This window comes from Stegodyphus dumicola, chromosome 4, assembly GCF_044657685.1.
Source record: "Stegodyphus dumicola isolate Sdum_Otavi_A_Nest chromosome 4, ASM4465768v1".
In the NCBI taxonomy this organism is placed as follows: Eukaryota; Metazoa; Arthropoda; class Arachnida; order Araneae; family Eresidae; genus Stegodyphus; species Stegodyphus dumicola.
This window is the reverse complement of record NC_140771.1, coordinates 208,785,270-208,806,357: the sequence shown is the minus strand read 5'-3', so window position 1 is coordinate 208,806,357 and position 21,088 is coordinate 208,785,270. Positions and strand designations below refer to the sequence as shown.

Here is a 21,088-nt window from a genome sequence, read left to right as displayed (position 1 = left end):
ATGAAACGTGTCATGAACTTTCTACTAGAACAACCATGTGAATAGTATGTAGCTTTCTATGTGCAATATTGGTATCTTCCATAACATTTGGACATGGGGTAAAAAAACTACATGTTATTCGCGTTACAAATGCGATTGTACATATTTAGAGTAGCAACAGAATTATCATGATGTTAGAACACGTTTGCGAGCGTGCTAATTTTTTTCCCTAAAATGCACGAATTATTCGTATTCTAGGTGTTAAATGTCGTTGGTGATGAACTGTTTCTTTCAAGTGAAAGAAGAGAAAAGTCACTTAATGATTTTTATTTAAGAAAATTTTTTTATAAATTTTATTAATTTTACAAACATGTAAACACGGATACAATAATAATAATAATAATAAAAGATACAAATTTGGGGCGACATAATCCGCTTTTTTGCTTGAACATTTTCCATGTTTCTCACCGCCTAAAACAGGCGTCATAAAGAGGATATTTGTCAGGCACACAGACCAAAATCTCTCGCGAACCCCCACCTTCACATATTCAACAATCTATGATATTGTACAAGATTTACAATAAAGCAGAGTGATACTATAGAAAATTTATGATAAAAATGAGTCAATGGAAAATCAAACTTATTTTCGAGCGCATGTAAAATAATTAACAACACATGGACCTGAACTCTTTAATTAATTACTTAAGGGGCCTCGAGGGCCCTAAGTAATTGATATGCGCGTTACCGAATATCAGTTATAGTGAGAACTGAAAAGTGCATGACATCAGTAGAAAACCACTAGATAACAAGCATTAGTAAATGCCAATACGTTAATGCTTAATTGCTTTTCTTTGGAAAAAATGAAAAGGCCTTGGGATTATTGCAAGATTCGGATACCTAAATACGCCACAAATGGAATCCCTTCTGAGTGATCACCAAATGAGTCATTTGCCCACTATTACGTTTTTACAGAAAAATAAAAAATTGAAAATTAGGCAGCATAAGAAATTTATGAATTCAAAATATCTTGATATTTTACACTTGTTATCCATTTTCATAGACATGAAAAAAGAAGAGTATGAAAAAAAAATAGTTTTTTTCAACAGCATTTTAATTTCATACTCTATATATTTGTTGCTTTAATTTTTTCCCTGTTTAAAAACTCTGCGAATTGGGAAAATTTAATCCTGTTATTTTTCGCAAATTTAAATAATTTAATCATTATTCGGAAGATCACATATATGAAGCTGAAATTTATCAATGATTTTTAATCACATGCGAGAAATTTATGTATATCTGCATCGAAACTGTTACGAATATTATTAAGCTGTAGATTTTCAAATGAATTTATATAGTTCCTTTTATATAAATTTGTCCTTTATTCATATCAACTTTTAACTCAGAATTTGATTTCCTGTATGAAAATCAATGTCGTCCAATTAACTAGAAGCTATTTACATATTATTTCTGATATTTAGCAAAATATTCGTTGTTTTAATGAAAAGCAAATTTTATTTGCATTGCTCATCTATTGACAATAACATGTAAACAAAGTATTCTTGAAAACGCTTAACTTCTTGAACAGTCGTGCGTGCAAAGCTTATGCACATTCGGTAAACATGGAAAATAATATTTTACTTTACTTCCAAAAGTTTTTTCGCAGAAGTCTATGACCAAATGTTTTTGATTTCCTTAAAATTTTTACCCTGTGACTATGACTCATTCTCGAGGATTCAAAGTTTTACACCGAACTTGGATGAAAGGCCTCAGGTTCCCGCTGCTTTTGACCATTCTCAAACTAGCTTTCAAGACATCGTGGGGCGCCAAGTGCCTCGCCTGTGGCCACGTCTGTTAACATTAAAACTGATCTCTCTGGTTACCGACCGCATTATTTCCTTTTCACGAGATACAATAATGTTTACGTCCATTCCCAAAATGCCAATATAAAACAGCAATTGGATCGTTTCAAGATATTCGATGATTAAGAACTTTAGGTTTTCGTTATAACACTGTGAAGTTCATCAATTCCAGATTTCTACAACTTTTCAATTAAATCTAAAAGTGCATTTTATTTCCCTTTATAACTATATCCTTTTAGTACTTACTCTTATTATTATTATCATCATCAAAGAACCGTTTTTTGTATACTGTTTATAAGGAACAGAAAATGTTTTACTTTTCACTTAGCACTGTTATCTCTGATGACACAAAACTTGGTATGTACAAAATTTATTCACTTGTAGAGCAATAATCACATTTAGCCTACAAATAAAAGATTTAAGAACTACCCAGATTTTTCAATTCAGAATTTAATATCCAGTACCAAGTACTATAGAACTCTGAATATTTGGAGTTATAAAATACTTGTTTCGTATCCGTAATTAGTTCAACAAAGTAAATAAATATTTTCTACATGTGCTAATCCAAACTTTAATTATGAAACAGAATATGCTCTTATTCAAGAATAATTTTATTTTAAATATGTGCATATTGCTCTACTTAGCAATGAAAATTTCAAATGAAGCAACACAAAGCGAGTTATGTGTTTCTTCAACAAAAGAAAAATAGCTTTCTGGCAACATGGTGGTTAAAAAGAAGATTTTTCTCTAATAAACTGGTTAAAATAACGCTGATTATTGTTTAGAAACCAAACCTATATGTTCAAATATTTGATTACTATTATATAAATGTTCACATAGAATTAATTAAAATTTACCATAAAATATTTTAAGAATATTGTTAAAATATCCACATAAAATTATCGCCCCCCTCCCAAAAAAAAAAAAAAGAAAGAAAGAAAGAAAAGAGAAGAAAAACTTAAATGGTGCAGTGTAATAAAATCTATAAAGACTTTATATTTTTAATAAACGTGCACATATAAAATTTCAAATACACTCAAAAAATCCTTTTGCGACTACAGTATTTTAAATTGTTGCATACAATACGTCTGCATGCATATAACAGCATTCGAAACCTGTTAAACATTTGTACACTGCTCAAAGAAAAAAAATGGGACAGTGCTATATCTCCGGTTCTACTGGGCCGATTGACAAAATTCAAACTGCGTTTTTCATGTCTCGAAAGCGCGACTTAGGATATATATTAGATTTATATATAGCACTATTCTAACATAGGTATTTTGACACAAAATCGGACTTTTTCTGAAATAACATACCAATTTTTTTCCATATTTCGATTCTACGGTTCAATTTATGCCAGAATACAAAGTTTTGTAAAAATCGTACGAGTAGTTTTTAAAATATTAGCTTTCAAAATTTTAGCTCCTCAATGTTAATTGAATTTGGCAAATATTTATTAATATCTCTTTTTTTATTTTTTCTCTCACATTTCGAAATGTAGGTTCATTCCAAATAAAATTTACCCATTTTTTGTGTTTTATTTTTAAAATCTCTATTTTTAAATAATTTTTATAAATTTTTCGAAAAAAATTTTGAATTATAACCTATAAAATTTTTACCATCATCATAAAGTAGGTGTATTTTTAAGCATATCTGCAAAAAATTAGACTTTTTTATTCAAAATTTTCTAAGATATACACGAATTTACATATTTTCGCGTTTTGAAATTTGGCATCTTTTTTTTTGAGCGATAATAACGCCAAATGTGGTCTATGGATTTTTGTTACACTGAATTGCCACAGCTATTTTTAACCTTAAATTTCAAGTAAAATTTTACGGAGAATTAATTATATGAAATTTTTTCCCACAATAAGGCGTAATAAATATTTACTAATACTATATGAAAATCTATTTTTTAAATTATAGATGATATTATTCAAATTTTTAACAATTTTCTTAAATTTCTCTCTTTCTTCCTTTTTTCTAAAAAATAAGAGTACGTTTTTCTAAGAGTAAATTTTTACCTTCGGAGTTTTATCGTCTGCTACTTTACTTCATTTAAATCGAATTGTCTAAAACTGAGAATTTTCGATTAATGTTTATTTGAATTTAATGAAAATATTTTATGACATTAACTGCATAATTTATTTCAAAACAAACTGTTGCTTTTGAAGTGGCTGAAAGAGCGGCAGATACTATTATCCATATTTTTAAAGCACAGTATATTTTTATAGAAATATAAGATTTAGAATAATCATTTTTATAAAAGTCAAATTATGATATAAACATACAACCCTGTAGAGACTGAATAAATGGAAGTTCAATGGTTATGTAGAAATGATCTGCAGCTACTTAATGGCTGGATAAGTCAGCAGATTCTGTGGACAAGCAAGAATAATTATATAAACGACTCCCAACATTCTGTATTTTTGTATTTAATGTCAATTTAATCTCTAAAAATGTATTTTTGTGCGTAGCTTATTTTCATTATATCCTTAAAATTCTAATTTAGAATGTAATTGTCAAGAACTGAATCCTAATCATCAGTAATATAATAAGTAATTATTACGGTTATTAATAAATCCTTCTTATAAAGTAATTGCAAATATTTCAAAAAACTTTCTGTCTGAATGCAAATATTTTTCTATGCAAAATTTTTAATTTATATTAATCAAGATTGCACACGCTATTATTTATTTGCACTTCAATTTTTAACGTCAGCTCTAGTAGAAGTTACAAAAAAATTATATTTAATTAAGGATTGGATTGGATTATTTAATTATGGCAAAGTACACGAGGGCTATCTGCCTAAATGGAGGGATGCCTTCGTGGAGGACTTTCTAAGGTAAACTGGCTCGTATGCACGTTACACATGGGGAAAACCACTAAAACGCCCATGCAGCCAGCCTGTTCGCGGGATTCGAACTTCCGACTGAACTACCAGTGCTCAACGTCTTTACCGCTCGCCGCTGGTGGACTATTTAATAAAGGAATGACCATCGAAATTTAGAAACAGCGTACTGTAACAGCAATTCAATTATTGGCGCGGTATCTTTCATGTTACTCCCGATTGGCAAGCTACATGATTTTTAATGAGTATTCGGGTTTTGTTAGTAACTTCATTTGGAAATCGCGCTTAAACTAGGTTAGTTGGTTATTTGAACATAGAAAGAATATGGGAGCTATTTGGTTAAGATGCTTTCATAGAGAACCTAGACAACTACGAAAACCAACCATGCAAAACCCTAGGTTAGACTTCGCAACAAAGAATTAGTATTTAACAATCTTCAAATGCTAGGCAACTGGTAAGGCTCCAATTAAATCTCCAATTTAATATTTTATTTGTAAATATTTAAAATATTGTTGTATACTTAGACACAAAAAGCAGAACTACCAAGCCGTAGTGCAAATGAATATTCATTTTCTTTTGCAATAATTGTATTCACTTAATATTCTTGGAATATGAGCTAAAGAAGGAACGTTCTCGGAAAATTAAAGAAGCGTTTAAATCCAGTGATATAAGGTTTGTCTTAGAAGCTCAGGATCAAAACGATTCTGCAATTGCCCCAGTAGTTGACTTGTAAATGGTTGTGAATTAAGCAGAGGACTTTTAATCTTACGTTTTTAGTCAGACAACGTATTCCAAATGTTTTGTATTGCATGATAATGCATCTTTTCATTATTCAATAACCAGTCGGTGAACCGCTTGTGTTCCTAAAATAAGTATGTGTACTCAATCGTCCTGCATATTTTTCAAATTTGTCTTCTTGTGATTTTTTTTCTTTCCCAAAAACTTGTTGCCTCTCAAAGGAAAGTTTTTTGATATCGAAGAGACAAAAGGAGTATGACATCTACTTTTAGAGGCATGTCAAAAACAGATCTCTACAAGCCTTCTCTTCCATTACATGTTGTGCAGTCAGACAAAAAGTTGCATCAGCGTAAATTCTATAATCTATTTTTATTACACTCTGATTACTTTACTAACATACAGTGAATATATACTAAATCTTTTACTTCAGCTTAAGTAATTCGGAATTTTTGACGGAATTGTTGTCGGAACTAGGACTTAGAAGATAGGCCATATTGAATATTTCGATAATCCAATAAATTCAAGGTCAAAATTTCAATATTTTCTTTTCGGAGGGAGGGGTATTTTTTTCAGTTTTGTTCCATTATCCTAAGTATATTTGCTTCGATTCTTTATTTTTTCTATAAAAGCGGAAATCTTACGCACAGTATACATATAACGTATAGTTTCAATTAAAATTTAATAATATACAGGGCATTTTCGTGGTTTTACCCATGTGTAACGTGTATGCCAGCCAGTTCCCCTTAGGCAGGTAGCCCTAGTGTGCTTTGTCATAATTAAATACACCAAAACCTCTTTATGAAACCAGTCTTTCCTTTCATCTCATACCTTCAAAATGTTTAGCCTCTAAAGACTGATAAAGACTCTGACCAAATATTGATGAAATGGATTGAATTGAATTATTAAGTTACGTCAAAGCAGGGCTATCTGCCTAAAAGGAAGGATGCCTTTGTGAAGAACTTTCTAAGGGAAATCAGCTGGCATACACGGTACACATGAGAAAATCCACGAAAACGCCCATGCAACCAGCCTGTTTGATTCGAACCCCGGAGTGAACTATGAGTGTTCAGCGACTTTACCGCTCGGCCGTTTGTGGGCCTTTATGAAATGGAAGGCGATAACTTTATTTAAAATGATTGTGAGAAATATCAAGATATTTCGAAAAGTTGGATGCTTTTTAATATACTTGCGTAATGCCTAAAGAAAAAGAGCAAGAATAAAGTAGAATGAAGAAAGAGAGCAAGAATAAAGTAGAATGCCTGAAGAAAAAGAGAAGAAAAAATACATTTTAAGGTAAAATTTAGTATTTTTTTTTTTTTTTTTTTTTTTTTTATTTATTTATTTAAAACTTTTTTTATCTTATGATATTTGATTTTTACGATTTCAAAAATAAAATATGAATAAAATTTAAGAATCCAAATGTAGGATAAAATTGTGTAAAGCAATGGGCACAATGATAAAAATGATAAAGCAGTGTATGAAAGTCATCCTGAGTTAAAATGTCGCAATCCTAAGTTAAATGTCTCTCTTATTTATATATATCTTTTCTGAACGGAACATTGAAAGGCGTGTTAACTGTGCTTTACTGTATTTTCTCTTTTAATATATGCAGTTTTCAAACGCATCGTGGTCTGAGTTACAAAGTATTTCTCCGAAAGAAACGCAATTCAAATAAATAAAATCAAATTCTGGAAAATTTATATTAATAAATATATTTAAAATGTTTAATTCGAAGGAATAAATAGAAAATTTTAAAACAATTATCTGAAGAGACAATGCAACACAAACAATTAAAATAAAAGTTAAGAATTTAAAAATTACCTAAAATAATAACTATGACAAAAAATATATATAAAGAAAACTATTTGAAAAAAAATAAATGCTGCACCTTTATTTACGCAGTTCGAATAGGTAAGTAGAAATTTTTAAAACAGTTATTCGAAAAAAAATCATGCAACTTAAACAATTAAAATGAAATTCGAAAAAGAAAAAATTACTTAAAATAATAAGTTATAATTAAAAATATAATATAAAGAATATTATTTGGAAAAAAGGAACGATGGTGACTTTTTTTCCGCTCACAGAAAGGAAACTAGGTTGCCATATATTAAGAAGTTCGCCAAGTGAACTATACTTGGCGCAAACTGACAAAAATGTGCCAACATAAATTTGTGAATTTCTCCGTTAATTTCGCTCCAAATTTTACAAAATTTCATATTTAGGCGTAATTTGAGTCGTAGAATCGAAATATGTAAAAAAATTGGTATGTTGTTTCAGAAAAAGTCCGATTTTGTGTCAAAATACCTATGTTAGAATAGTGCTATATATAAATCTAATAGATATCCTAAGTCGCGCTTTCGAGACATGAAGAACGCAATTGAATTTTGTCAATCGGCCCAGTAGATCGGGAGATATAGGACTGTCCCTTTTTTTTTTTTTTTTTTTTTGAGCAGTGTACATCTTCTTTTGTAATAAAAAATTATGAGATTTTCATAAAAATTGCAATCTGATCCTGCGATATGCAACTTAATATCTAATATGAGTTTAAACTGAAGGCATTCTGTACCATTTAAATTATACATGGCCATAAAAATTTTAACTTAAATGACATACGGTGCATTTAAATGATGTGTATAAGCATAAAAACTTTTTATTAACAGGGAAATTTATTATTTTCATAGTTATATGAAGCTAATGATCGTTATAACGTCATTTCGCATCCTTAGAAAATGTCTTTGAGTATCAACGGTATATGAAAAGTAAACCAAATAATTCAATTGAAAATAAAATTCAAAATAAAAATTGCACAATGTTATGGAAATAATGTTTAAAAAATATTATTCGTTTGTTCTATATTGCACGCTAGACGTAATTAACGTCAAAAAAAGTTGAATGTGATTTTAAGAGTGATGATATGCGTTCTACTTTTGTTAGCATTATTTCGATATTTTGAAACTGTAACGTATCATGGAAAAATGTTCGCTAAATTACAATTTTATTTATTACCTGATCTTTGGATACCTTGCAGATTGCCGTGTAGAGTCATATATGATGATGGAAAACATGGAAGGTAAAACATAGTCGGACACATGCATGAATGTTTCAGGAAAACACAAAAACTCGTTATATCTTGTTATGCTCATAGCAGGAATGAATTGCACTTTTTATTTATTCGTAAAAGGCAGGGATTTTTAATTTTCTTCTCTGCATCTATGTAGCGCGAAAAATTCTGATAGTCATTTTACAATTCACGCTGAAAACAATCTGCGAAACTAGTTGAGAAATGAGAACTGAAAGCTGTAGTCTCAAATTCCGGGCATTCGTAACTTAATACATTCTTAGGAATGGCCAGTCTTCATCAGTTATTTAACCATTCCATCACCGAGAACTTTGCTGTGAGTGCGACCGATCTTCTGCCGTGAGAAAGGGAAAAGTTTCGTCGCAGTTTTGATGGAGAACACTCCGAGGGACTCTCACTTCTCTTTCCTAGCCAGCAAAACACTCAAGAAAACCTCTGACTCGTCAGTCTTATAAATGCTTCTTTAGAACTGGTAAGTAAGAACTTAAAAATATAATATATATTTTAAAATATTTTAAGGAAAATTTTAAAAGAAATTCCATATGTTTCTGTGAGACATCTAGTTAAATAAATTGCAGTGTTTAGATTTTATTTATCTCTTACGATCTGGTCTAATACTTATTTTCATTGCAATAGAGTTAATAAAATAATTCAGCAGAAAGGTTTGCAATTAGAAATCGCAATTTACAGGAAGAAAGTGCCGCATTTGAAGAGTTCTTTTACTATGCTTCTATTCTATTTGGCTATGGAAAACAACGTAATTTTGAAAATTGTTGATGCACAAAATATATTTCATAAGTAACTTCAATTTTTAATTTCAGAATAATAGGGTCAAGGGTAATAAATTAGGTGATAATCTAAACTTACTATAGAAATTGCAATTTTAAAGTGTGTGTGTGTGTATTTAATTATGGCAAAGCTCACTAGGGCTATCTGCCTAAGGGGAGGGATGCCTTCGTGGAGGACTTTCTAAGGAAAACTGGCTCGTATACACGTTACACATGGGGAAAACCACGAAAACACCCAGGCAGCCAGCCCGTTCGCAGGATTCGAACCTCGGACCGAACTACCAGTGTTCAGCGACTTTACCGCTCGGCCGCTGGTGGGCTGCAATTTAAAAGAGAAACCCCGTTAAGGGGCCCTATGATCCAGCTTGCGAGGACTACCAAAATTACTTAAACCGACCCTAACGATACGATATGTTTTACCTAATTGTGGAGAACAGTTTTTCCTGCTATTCTGTTTACATTATAAGATTTTTTCACCCTTCTTTCCGCATACCATCGTAGTGTAACTGCAAGCACGCTAATACGTATTCGGAGGATTCGGAATTCGAATCCTGGTGAGAGTACTGCGGATTTCTTGTTTCGTGAGTTCTAAAAAGCTTTACAAGGGGCGCCCGAAATAAAAGATGGTAGACAACAATTCGTCACTACCAGGATTTTTCGACTGAGCCACCTCATACCTAGTCACCCTTAAAAGAGAAAGTATATAAGACTTCTTTTCCTCACGTGTTTCATGTTTCCTGGATCGATTTAACCTAATGATGCTATGATACCGTAACTGATCCTGCTATTCTGTTACTTATATAATCGACTCAAAAATAGTAACTAATGACACAAATAACAGGATCATGTTCCGAAAATGTAAAGCAGGCGTTATTCACGGTGGTGTCAGTAACGTTTTACAAGAACGTTCTGAATTATGCCTATCTGTTACACCTTTTATCCGTAGAATCGCACGTCAATTACCGGTATTAACAGTTTCCATTACATGTAAAGACAGTATAAAAGTGTCTCATAGACGGTATATTGGTTAGGGAAGCCTACTACGATACCGAAGGTCCCGGGTTCGAATCTCGGAGAAGACATGAACGTTTGTAAATGTATAGTGTCGGTGCGGCATGGCGGCACTCTAAATATGCGGCAACCCGAAAGTCATTTTGCGGGGATTGGTGGAAGGGGAGAGGAGTGGGATATCCCCGGGATGCTCTCTCTCAAAATTTGGGGTGGAAAATAGAAGTCCAACCTCTCTTCAGAATAAGCTCTGGCAACCATTGTTCCATGTAATATGGACCCGACAACAACAACAAAGTATAAAAGTTTACGTAGTAGAGCACATTAAAACGTGTCACATGAACAGTGTATGTTCATGAAGGGTATCTTTTTTTATATGTTTAAGTATGATATTCATAAATGTCTCTTAAGAATAGTTTAATATATATAAATCAAATACGTATGTGCATTTATGGATTTTTTGAAATACTAATGTTTCTTTAAATATCATTATGATGTAATAAATAAAGATGTATGCTTTTTAATATTTCACAATGCATTTAAAAAGAAAGCTAAGAAAAAGGATGCTTTCTCGTGAAGCATTCAGATGCAGAATTCAAAAACACACACGAACATGCCCAATAAATAAATAAATTAAATTAAACTCGGAAAAGGACACTAATATTTCTGTGTTAATAGATTTAAATTTCCTACTACCTTCCAATCATGAAGATCAGCTTAATTTCCAGATATATTGGACAAATTTCAAAATATTCGAATATACTTTTTAACCAACTTTTGTTTACTATCAGATATAAAATATTTCATCATAGTCGTGCTATGGTACGTTGATTTTTCTATGATAATTTTTCTAAAATTATAAAAACATTTGTTGATGTCGACGAGAATACGAAAATATGTTGGTTTTCTGCCATAATTATCTGATTAAATTTTGAAATTAAAGTAACTTTTGCAATGTGTGGAACTTGCATCACTTGCAAGGAAAGCTGCTAGTTAAATTCTCGACTTTATGAAAAATTTTAAAATTAACACCTCTGTTTTTGATTAACTATTAATCTATTGCCGTATAAAAACACTATAAAAGCCAAAACGTCTCTGCAGTGAATGTGTTGTAAATTGTAAAGTGCCTAGTAAAACATTTTTAATTGTTGGTCGATGGATTAATCAAAACAAAATGTTTTTTTGTACGTTTACTTTTTTATCATCTCACTTGACTTAGGGATCTGCACACAGTAGACTTTAGGCTGGAGCTCTTTCCGCTTCTCCATATGTTGTCCCACAGCACTATTTCTCTCAAGGACGAAATCACTTTTTTTCCCCTCAAAGTATGCCCTGTGGTCCAAAAAAACGTATGTAACCAATCAAATCCTGAAATTACTGACGTCCGGCTGACTCTGACCTCAGTCATTCTTAAAAAAGAACGATTCGAAAGACCGGGGTTTGAGGTCATCAAGAACACCCCTAAAATTATTCCAGATCGAAGGGAAGTAAAGTCTCGAAATTTAAATCTTTACTAGAGAAAATTTTTCCCAGCAAAAAAACGAAATTTATCAAAATAATGAAATTTTTAATTAGGCGAATTGTATTCGTCCACCTGTAATGATTTTCATAATAATTTTTCTTGTTAAACTTTATTCCACAAAACTGTATTTTTATTAATTTTATTGACCTTAATAAATTTTTCTTATCGGATTTCGTTTAATCTGAGTTGTTTTAATCTGCTGTAGACATCAGTAGATTTTTATGTGAAGATTTAGGCAATGTTTAATTAGTTAATTTTCGTGTTTAATTTTGTTTACTTTAGTACCTGGCATATTACTAATTTTATCTAGTGTTATTATGTATGTTAATTATTAATTTCACATGCATCGTATATTTAAAAATACTTTGATAAATAAAAGCTTTGCTTCACTACTGAAGATTTCCTCAGCATAAAAAAGCGAGGAAATAAAAAAAAATGAAATTAGAGCATAAATTAAAAGATTAAAGAGCATAAATTTTAGACTATCTAATAAAATGCTAATGCATCTTACATCAAAATTGAATTACAAGTACTATAGTAACCTGAACCATCATGAATCATAAACTGAATCAAAGCGAGTTTGGAATTTCTTTGAAATGGTATAACCTCGCAGAGTGAAAAACCTTTCATTAACACTAAGAGAATTAGATATCTTATATTTACACAAGCAATGAAATAGACATTTTCTATTATTTAGAGTTAAAAACTGAAATTTTGGCTAGTTTTTTTAACTTTTTGATAACTATTTTAGAGCAGTTTAAGTTCTCCAGCTAAAGCGGCAATAAATAAATAAACAAATAAATAAGTAAAAATTTTAACTTTCAATAAATCACTGGAACTGCACTGGAGCGATGTAAATGAAATATCTTCATCTCGCATTGGTCTAAGACATTACGTACCAAGCGAATTTAGTCGTAAACCTAGAATACTTTAAGAAATACAGAGTTGGAAGGCAACAAAGTTTCTTTATTTCTTTTATACACTAGGCCTGTTGTTATGAATTCAATTTTATCATCTGCTATGTACAACAACTTTCTTTTACTACATGTGGAAATTTTTATTTTAATAAAGCCTTCAGATATTGCTTTCTCTAATGATGCATTTTCAGAATTTTGAAGCTTTAAAATGATTTATGATTTTAAAGCTTTTAAACACAGTATTCGATTACATGGGAAAATATTTATTTAATAATTTATTTAATAATGTATGATGTTCTATCTTTGATTCATTTAATAAATGATGTTCAAGTATTTGGGCCTCTTGACACTTTTTGTTGAAAACATTTGAACTTTTTGGGGGAACTGAAAAATATGCTTTGTGCTCTTTCAAAACCTTTGCAGCAGCTTGCACGCAGATATGCTTAACAAACACGTTTTGACGAAGAAAGGGAATCAATAAGTGAAATTAGCAAAATATATCGTTTCAACTCTCAGAATTTAAGATATCTGCTGACATTGGTGATAATTGTTGTTTATTTATAGACAAATCAGTTCTATGTTGTTGTGTTGTGTTGTATTTAATTATGCAAAGCCCACTAGGGCTATCTGCCTAAGGGGAGGGATGCCTTCGTGGAGGACTTTCTGAGGGAAACTGGCTCGTATACACGTTACACATGGGGAAAACCACGAAAACACCCATGCAGCCAGCCCGTTCGCGGGATTCGAACCTCGGACCGAACTACCAGCGTTCAGCGACTTTACCGCTCGGCCGTTGGTGGGCCCAAATCAGTTCTAATAATCAAATATCTGTTAGAAAATTCATCGGAAAAAGAAATTGTTTTTTTACAGATTTAATAAACAAAAAGAATTTTAGTCATCCTTTCAGTTCTCTAAATTTAGGTGTCATTATAATTTCAGAACTATCAATAAATTTAGAATCTACATCAGTGGAATCTGTTAACTGTATATATATATGTATGCTAGTGGCATATAGGGATTATTATGTTTGTTATCCATTATGTTTTTAATAAGGTGTGCTAACAGAGTTTTCCTCACCTAGAAAATTTTAAACTGCCATGGAAAATACAAAATATATTCAGAAAGTCAGGGAGGAGTTTTCCCAGAATGTCAGGAAGTTTGAGTTCGTATAAGACAAGTTTTTTAATGTTGATAATTAACTACATATAAAGTAAGATTGCTTTCATTCAGTCTCAGAACATTTACGGATTTATTTCATTACATTCACAGAAAATGGCATTTAGCGTTGTACATTTGCTAATGACCGATGAAGTGGCTGTCGTCCAAGCAAATGAGTGTCAGATGATAAAAAGGGACATGTAACTGGTCTTCGTATAAAGAAAGAAGTCACATGGAAAGAGCAATTCTGGAACACAGAGAACCAGATATATCCTGAGAGAATTTTTATATTGTTATCCTGGGAGAATATTGTAAGTATTCTACAAATGATTTTTACGTCTGTTTTCCCATATTAATTTAATTGGTAGGAAGTTTTCGAGAGCATAAAATTGAAATAATATGTTTTCTGAATTGAAACATTGAAAATTTTAAAAAAAATGTTTTGATGCGTAGGAAAATGTATTAAGCATACTTTAATTTTTCTAAAAAAATATTACTTATCCTTATTCTCTCTAATTAATTGTGCTCATATTATATCAGCTTATGTTTTAATAGTTTCGCTCCGAAATAAATCATATCTACATTCTCAATTACGGTTCATAGTAAGACTCTAATATTCAATATACTTTGCTAGTTTGTGAATTTTAATACAACCTCTTTAAAAACTTACCCATATATAAAATAATGGATGCTCAAAGGAAGACTGAACGAGAGATTTTAGCCTGCGGATCCATATAAATGTCAAATTCAATTCCATTGAGTGAAGTCATGAATCAGGCTCCAGAATGTTAACACTGTGTTTAAATTTAATTAAAAAACGCCTATCTATATATTTTATTTACAAATCTGAATAAAAATATAATTTTCAATAATAAGATTTGAGTTTTCTGTAAGAAATGTTAAAGTGATTAACGATTCTAAACAATAAATATGCTGTTGAGTTGAAAGATGAGACTGTATCTAATGAAAAATGTATGCATTTTTGTAGCTACAGTTGAATTTAAGTCCAAAAACGGCTTTAAAGACATTGAATTTTAGATTCAGGTTCAGACTTTGAAACACCAAAACAGAAGCGAAAGAGGCCATACATGTATATATTAATATACATGTATCAAAATGTTAATTCTTCGGATGATAAATTAAATACAAAAAGAAACAAAACAGAATTACCTCCTACTAAATTAAATTATAGCTAAATAAAAAGAATTCCCTTTTAATTTTTCCTCATGCAGTAGTAAATTAAATTTTACTACACTTTCTTAAGCTTCTTTACTTAGTTATATTAATCCCTTAACTGCCGCGGGCGTATATATACGCCTTGCTCAGCCGATGTGTTAACTGCCCCAGATGCGCAGCCGATGCGTTAACTTTGCGAATAATTTTAGGTGTAGCAGCGCAAAGCAAATGATAGCAGTTTGGAAGGACGTATATATACGCCTGGGGCACTTAATGCATCGGCTGAGCAAGGCGTATATATACGCCCGCGGCAGTTAAGGGGTTAATTACAGTAGTAGAAGACTTTTTAATCATTTATTTCAGTTTTTATTTTTTTTTATAATTAAATCGAAATTATATGTTTAATTCCATTATAATAATTTTGCTTGCTGATTATTTTTTCCTTTATCAAAGTTAAATTTTATTTTGAAATTTTGCATTTTAACAATTTCACATTATGAATGTTTGTCTATTATAAGATTTTTGAATTCTACAGTTTTCTTTTTCTTGGTGGCTTGTGCTTTATGTCACTGTACTTTTTCAAGTTCTTTTTATAAAAAGTTTGTACTTTAGTAGTACTTTTATAGTACATTTTATATAAAAAGTTTCTAACTTTCAAATTAACAAAATTTGCTCTTTTCAAAAAAGTGTTGACTTTTTCATATTTTTATATATTAGGTAACTAATTTTGAATCACGTCAAAAATTAACTAGCTATTTAGTCATTTACTTTTATTTTTCAAGAATGTTCATTTCAGAGACACTTAGCGCTATGTTTAATTCCTCAGCATTAACTTTGCATATTAGCTATTTTTTCACGATCTAAATTCATTAATCTTTTTTTGAATTTCATAAGTTTACTAAGTCCATATTTTCAAAATTTGGCCAGCTTTGCCTTCTCTGTGGTTCTAAATTCCGCATGTGTCTTTTTTTTTTTTTTTCATGTACATTATGCCATTCCTATTTTCCAAGTTATTAATTTTTAAAAACTTTTTAATTTAAAATTAATAAATATGCTTTCACTTATTCTTCAAAATCTTCTAAAAAAGGCGCGTTAAAAAATACTTCAAAAGGCGAGTCTAGTCTATTTTGTCATTTATGTATTCGATTTTGAGTCACGTCGGAGTAAGTGATATCGTGATAAATACTGATTTCAGATACTTGCAGTTTTTATCATTATTTTAATTTGCCTCATCGGTTGCTAAATGTATAACACTAGCGAAGACTGGGAGTTCGTCTTGGCTTCTATTCCAGACGCACGGTTTAGTTGGTTTTCGTGGTTTTTCCACGAGTAGCATGAATACGAGCCAGTTTTCCTTTGAAATTCCTCCACGAATTCATTCCCTCCCTTAGGCAGATATCATTTGTATTCTTCGTTATATTCGAGTATCCTTAAATAATCATTAAATAAATTTTAAACAGTTTTAAATTTTTTGGAAAATTTTAATTTTGAATTAAGGTTTTGGTCTCTTAATTCAAAGGACTCTTTGATTATTTGTACAATTCATCCAGATATAATTTGATTTCTCTGTTTATAATTCTATTTTCTTTCGGCTGCTCTTTGACAAAGACCGAAGATATTTTTTAATTCTTTAAATTTCATGCGAACTTTGTTTTATTTATGTATTGATTTAATTTTGCTCCAATTTTGTTTTCCATGTTTTTGATTCATTCTTTTGATTTGTGACTTATTGTTACAGAGTTCATCATTTTAGGTTTATATTAACTCCATTTGTTTGAATTCACATGTGTCTCTGTATGTATATATATATGCAAACAAGAGGAAAGTTCAAAAGCGATTGCTTAAAAGTACATTTGGAAATTAAAATTTTAAAATCAAAAAATACCCTCACTTCCAATATTTCACTTAACTTGATCTTTGAGACTAAATCGCGATTTCAAAATACATAAAAATCATATTCTAACCATATTCTAATCATATTCAAAAAAATTTCAATGATTTTTTTCAAGGATTGTATATTTTTCTTCAAGTGAATTTAACTAAATTCAAATAGTGACATTACAGAGCGTGTTAATTTTGTATTTCAATCTCGAAAATGATTGCTTTAAACGGCGACCATTTCGAGAGCATTTTGACATAACTGACGATATATGAAATTGAAGCGCAATTTGTTGGCGACATTTGGTGCTAAAAACAATTCTTGACCAATAATCTTCTTACAAAATTAATTTTAGTAAGTGTTATAATTTCTTTGCTATTTCACTTTTAAACTTTGAAAAACCGTCAGTCATCATACAATAGGATAACCCATATTGATTTTTTACTTTATATTTATTAATTATATACATATGTATAGATTTATATATATCCGTCGATCTGTTTTTTTATATGTGATAACTTTTCACATATCACATCGATAAGATTAGTTTTTAGTGCATTCACATGTTTTCCAACAGTGATTCTAACAGTTTTATTTCGCGTGTAGGCTGTTTTTTCACCTTTCCATGTTAATATTTTTTTAAAAATTACTTCCATGTTAATATTTTAAAAAATACTGCGTTGAACTATTTTATGGAGCCACAGCTCCTGGTAACTTTTTAGCGAGCTCACTAGAATATTTCTTCCTATTATTTCATATTTTTGCAGCATTTTGCGCAAAAAAATTTTAAGACCAAATAGGTCTTATGTCAAATTACTTGTTAGCTTTTCAATTTCTATTTCAATTTATATATATATATATATATTAATATATATGGCATTGCTTATTAAAAGTTTTTTGTGGTTAAAATTGATCAGATCTATTTTAGTAGAATCTAATGAGTAAGTATTATGTTGCGCTTCTTGTAGTTGTTCTCCATCACAGGTTTAAAATCATAAGCACTCATTAAATGAATCATGAAATATCTTTAGCACTACTGTTATATTAATAGATGTAATTGTTGCCCCAAAATTTGGCTACTCGGCTTTCCTGAAGTCTATTGCTCTAAAAAAAGAAAAGTCTATAGTAAAATGCTTTATTCAATTTAAAACAAGGGTGCCAAAATTCCTAAATACATATTTGTAGGAATGAATAGAATTACATATTAAATGTTTTTCTCACTTACACATTTCTCCATTTACGTTGACAAATTTTCATGACTAAATACTACTTCACTTTTTGTTAAGATTATTTCACGTTTAATTAGATACCTGCGCAAATTTAATGCAAATAAAGCACATTTAACAACATATAATGACACAATTCTAACTAATCAATGCACTAATCTCTAATATTAAATTGAATTTACATTGTAATTTGATTTTAAATTAATTGCAAATCTCTCATATTAAATTAAATTTTAATTTGAATGAAACACTAGGATAAACAGTTATTCTGATTACTGAAATGTATTCATATATGCAAAATGTAAATAGCAAATAATATTTCAAATCAAATTTCTCAATTTTATATTTATACTTATTATATGTATAATAAATTTTAAAATATTTAGGGAGTCATTGTAAGATATTTTTGCTTGTGAGTCAAAGTTCTATTTAATTTCCTTAACATTCGTATTAAAATACATATATAGTGTGTATATACATACACACACACACACACATATATATATATATAATAATTTATTTCCTAAACAATATTGATTAATTGATTATATTATCTCCTAAGTTTAATTAAAGTAAAATTATTTTAAAAGAGTATATATATATATATATATATAACGTTTATCTTTACATGCATATGCACATATACTTAAATTTTTATCATAGTTGCACTGTATTCTCTTATTTTAATATAAGCATTTCAAGGTGACAGTATCCATGCTCCTTATTTTCGTTCGTAACATATATGTTGCCATCTCTTCAATGAAATAATTTTTTCTACTCCATGACTGTAACTCATATGAACCTTTAAGTGCGGTGCCGAAATAAAGGGAAAATAGGAAAAACGAATCTCCAGAATCGAAATTCTTTTGCAGCACATGTTACCCTTGTTCACTAGTGAAACTAAATGGTGAAATAGCTACTTGAAAGAAACACAATTCGACATTTTTTGTTTGTTATACTTCGTAATTTTATGACCATTTCATTCTTTTCAAATATTTTAACTAGACCAGCATTTCATGATTTAAATTACCATTTTCGTTTCTTTTCTGGCAAGGAAACAAATTTCATTTTTTTATTGTTGATAATGCTATCTGAGAATGCCAAAAAATGAGGTATTTGTATTGGAAACCTCAAAATCTTTAACCAAAAATTATCTGTTAAAAAATCCTTTTTCTTAATTCCATTATATTTTTAGTTCCCGTTTTCTAAATAACAGTTCAATTTGCACTTATCTAATTTTTGAAAAATTGAAATTTATCTAAAATTTTGATTTTTTTAAAATCAACTCTAACGGCGAAATCTCAAATTGAAGCATTATTCAATAGTACTATTTCAAGATAACATAATTTTACATTAAACCGACCACATAGGATGAAACAGCATCGCTTTTATTAAAGTTTGAGAAAATTTATTATTTCTTGATTACTTAGTTTAAAAAATATTTTTTTTATTTTTATTCTTTTAGGTGCTTTCAAAGAAAATCGGGCCACCAGAGAGGTACCTTGCAATATTATTGAACATATTATAAAAGACTGGTTGAAAAGTGTTTCATTTAGAGAAAAGTATCATAAACAAAAAGGAAAATGTACAACAGAAGGAAGTTTGTAAACAATGGAATAAAAAATTTGTGTATTAGCTTGTAGGAAAATACTGTAATTAAAGTTATTAATTGTTCAGTTTGTTTCCTAACTTTCATGAAGACTTGGATTGGTAGAGGATACTTAGCTTAAGCAAATATTGTATCTTATACATTGTATTACTGAATATGAAAATAATTAGTTCATTGAATTTGAATATTTGATTCTAGAAGAGAAATTTATTACATGAATATGCAATATGGAAATTAATTTCATTACATTTCCTTTAATACTTTTAATTTTGCTTTAAAATTTTAAGAAATAATATAAAACTATCAGTTTATAGATTTTGGGAATTTAATGCATTCCTAGTAGCTGAATTAAATTAAAACCTTTTGCAATAAATGCTTCAAATTTTAAATTATGACAATAATTATATTTTAACTGAAAATTGCTTGTTAAGAACCTTATCCATTGACTGGACCATCCACTGAACTAATTTTATAAATCAAATTTATGGCAAAATAATGAATTTGTGAAAGATATATGTCATTTTATTTGTTTATTAACTTTCAACATACGCCTTCTAACTTTATAAAAAAATTACATGGACAGAAGTAATTTTAACAGAGAACTGTTTAGTACAGTTAAATTGCTTGTAAACAGAACACAAGAAAAAATATTTATTTTTAAAATTTGCATACATTTAAATGCAAACTTTTAAATTTATTTTAATGACAAGAAATATCCAAGCATTCACTTTAAATTCCCATCATCCTGATGCTTTTAGTCTACTGCAATGACAAAAACTCTAGACAGTAGTAGTCTCATATAAAGTTTAAGTACAGTTATTAAACTGGCATATTAGAGCTTATTAGTGTAGAAAGAAAACAATTTGTTTTTAATTTACTGCAAAAAAGTACCGAGGATTATATTTAATAAGAAATAATTATTTCGTCCAGAATATAATACAGTCTCCCATTAAAATCGTTTGGTGTATATGATCACATGAATAAGGTTTCAGAATTTTGAAAGTTGCAATGATTCTAGCCATATATTAAAAATCGTGATTTGCAGTCTGATTCCTTTTCCTTCCAGTAAGAACAATAACTTAATTTCTTGGTTAATTTATTAAACTTAAAATACATTTCTATCATTAGAACTGTAACAAATCTTGTTTTTATATGTAGTTAATAAGAATGGTGTGTAAAACTTCTATGGGAATATAAGGTCTAGATAATATTGCATTGGAGGAATTGCATGTAAATGTAGAGAAAAAGTGTAAAGTTTCATTAATAAATGGCATGTATGTAATAAACTAAGAGAATAGA

At 29.8% G+C, this 21,088-nt stretch overlaps 1 long non-coding RNA gene across 2 annotated transcripts in view; it reads left to right on the top strand.

Annotated features, from left to right (window-relative positions):
- Positions 1 to 19,856, top strand: part of LOC118200291 (uncharacterized) — a 117,768-nt gene extending 97,912 nt beyond the window's left edge. Inside the window, exons 3-5 of one of the 2 annotated variants that reach the window (XR_015040868.1) lie at positions 13,823 to 13,903; positions 14,011 to 14,210; positions 19,646 to 19,856. This is a non-coding gene — a long non-coding RNA (uncharacterized LOC118200291). The remainder of the gene's footprint in view (positions 1 to 13,822; positions 13,904 to 14,010; positions 14,211 to 19,645) is intronic. The other variant, XR_015040867.1, reaches the window with a different exon arrangement.
- Positions 19,857 to 21,088: the final 1,232 nt, after the last annotated feature.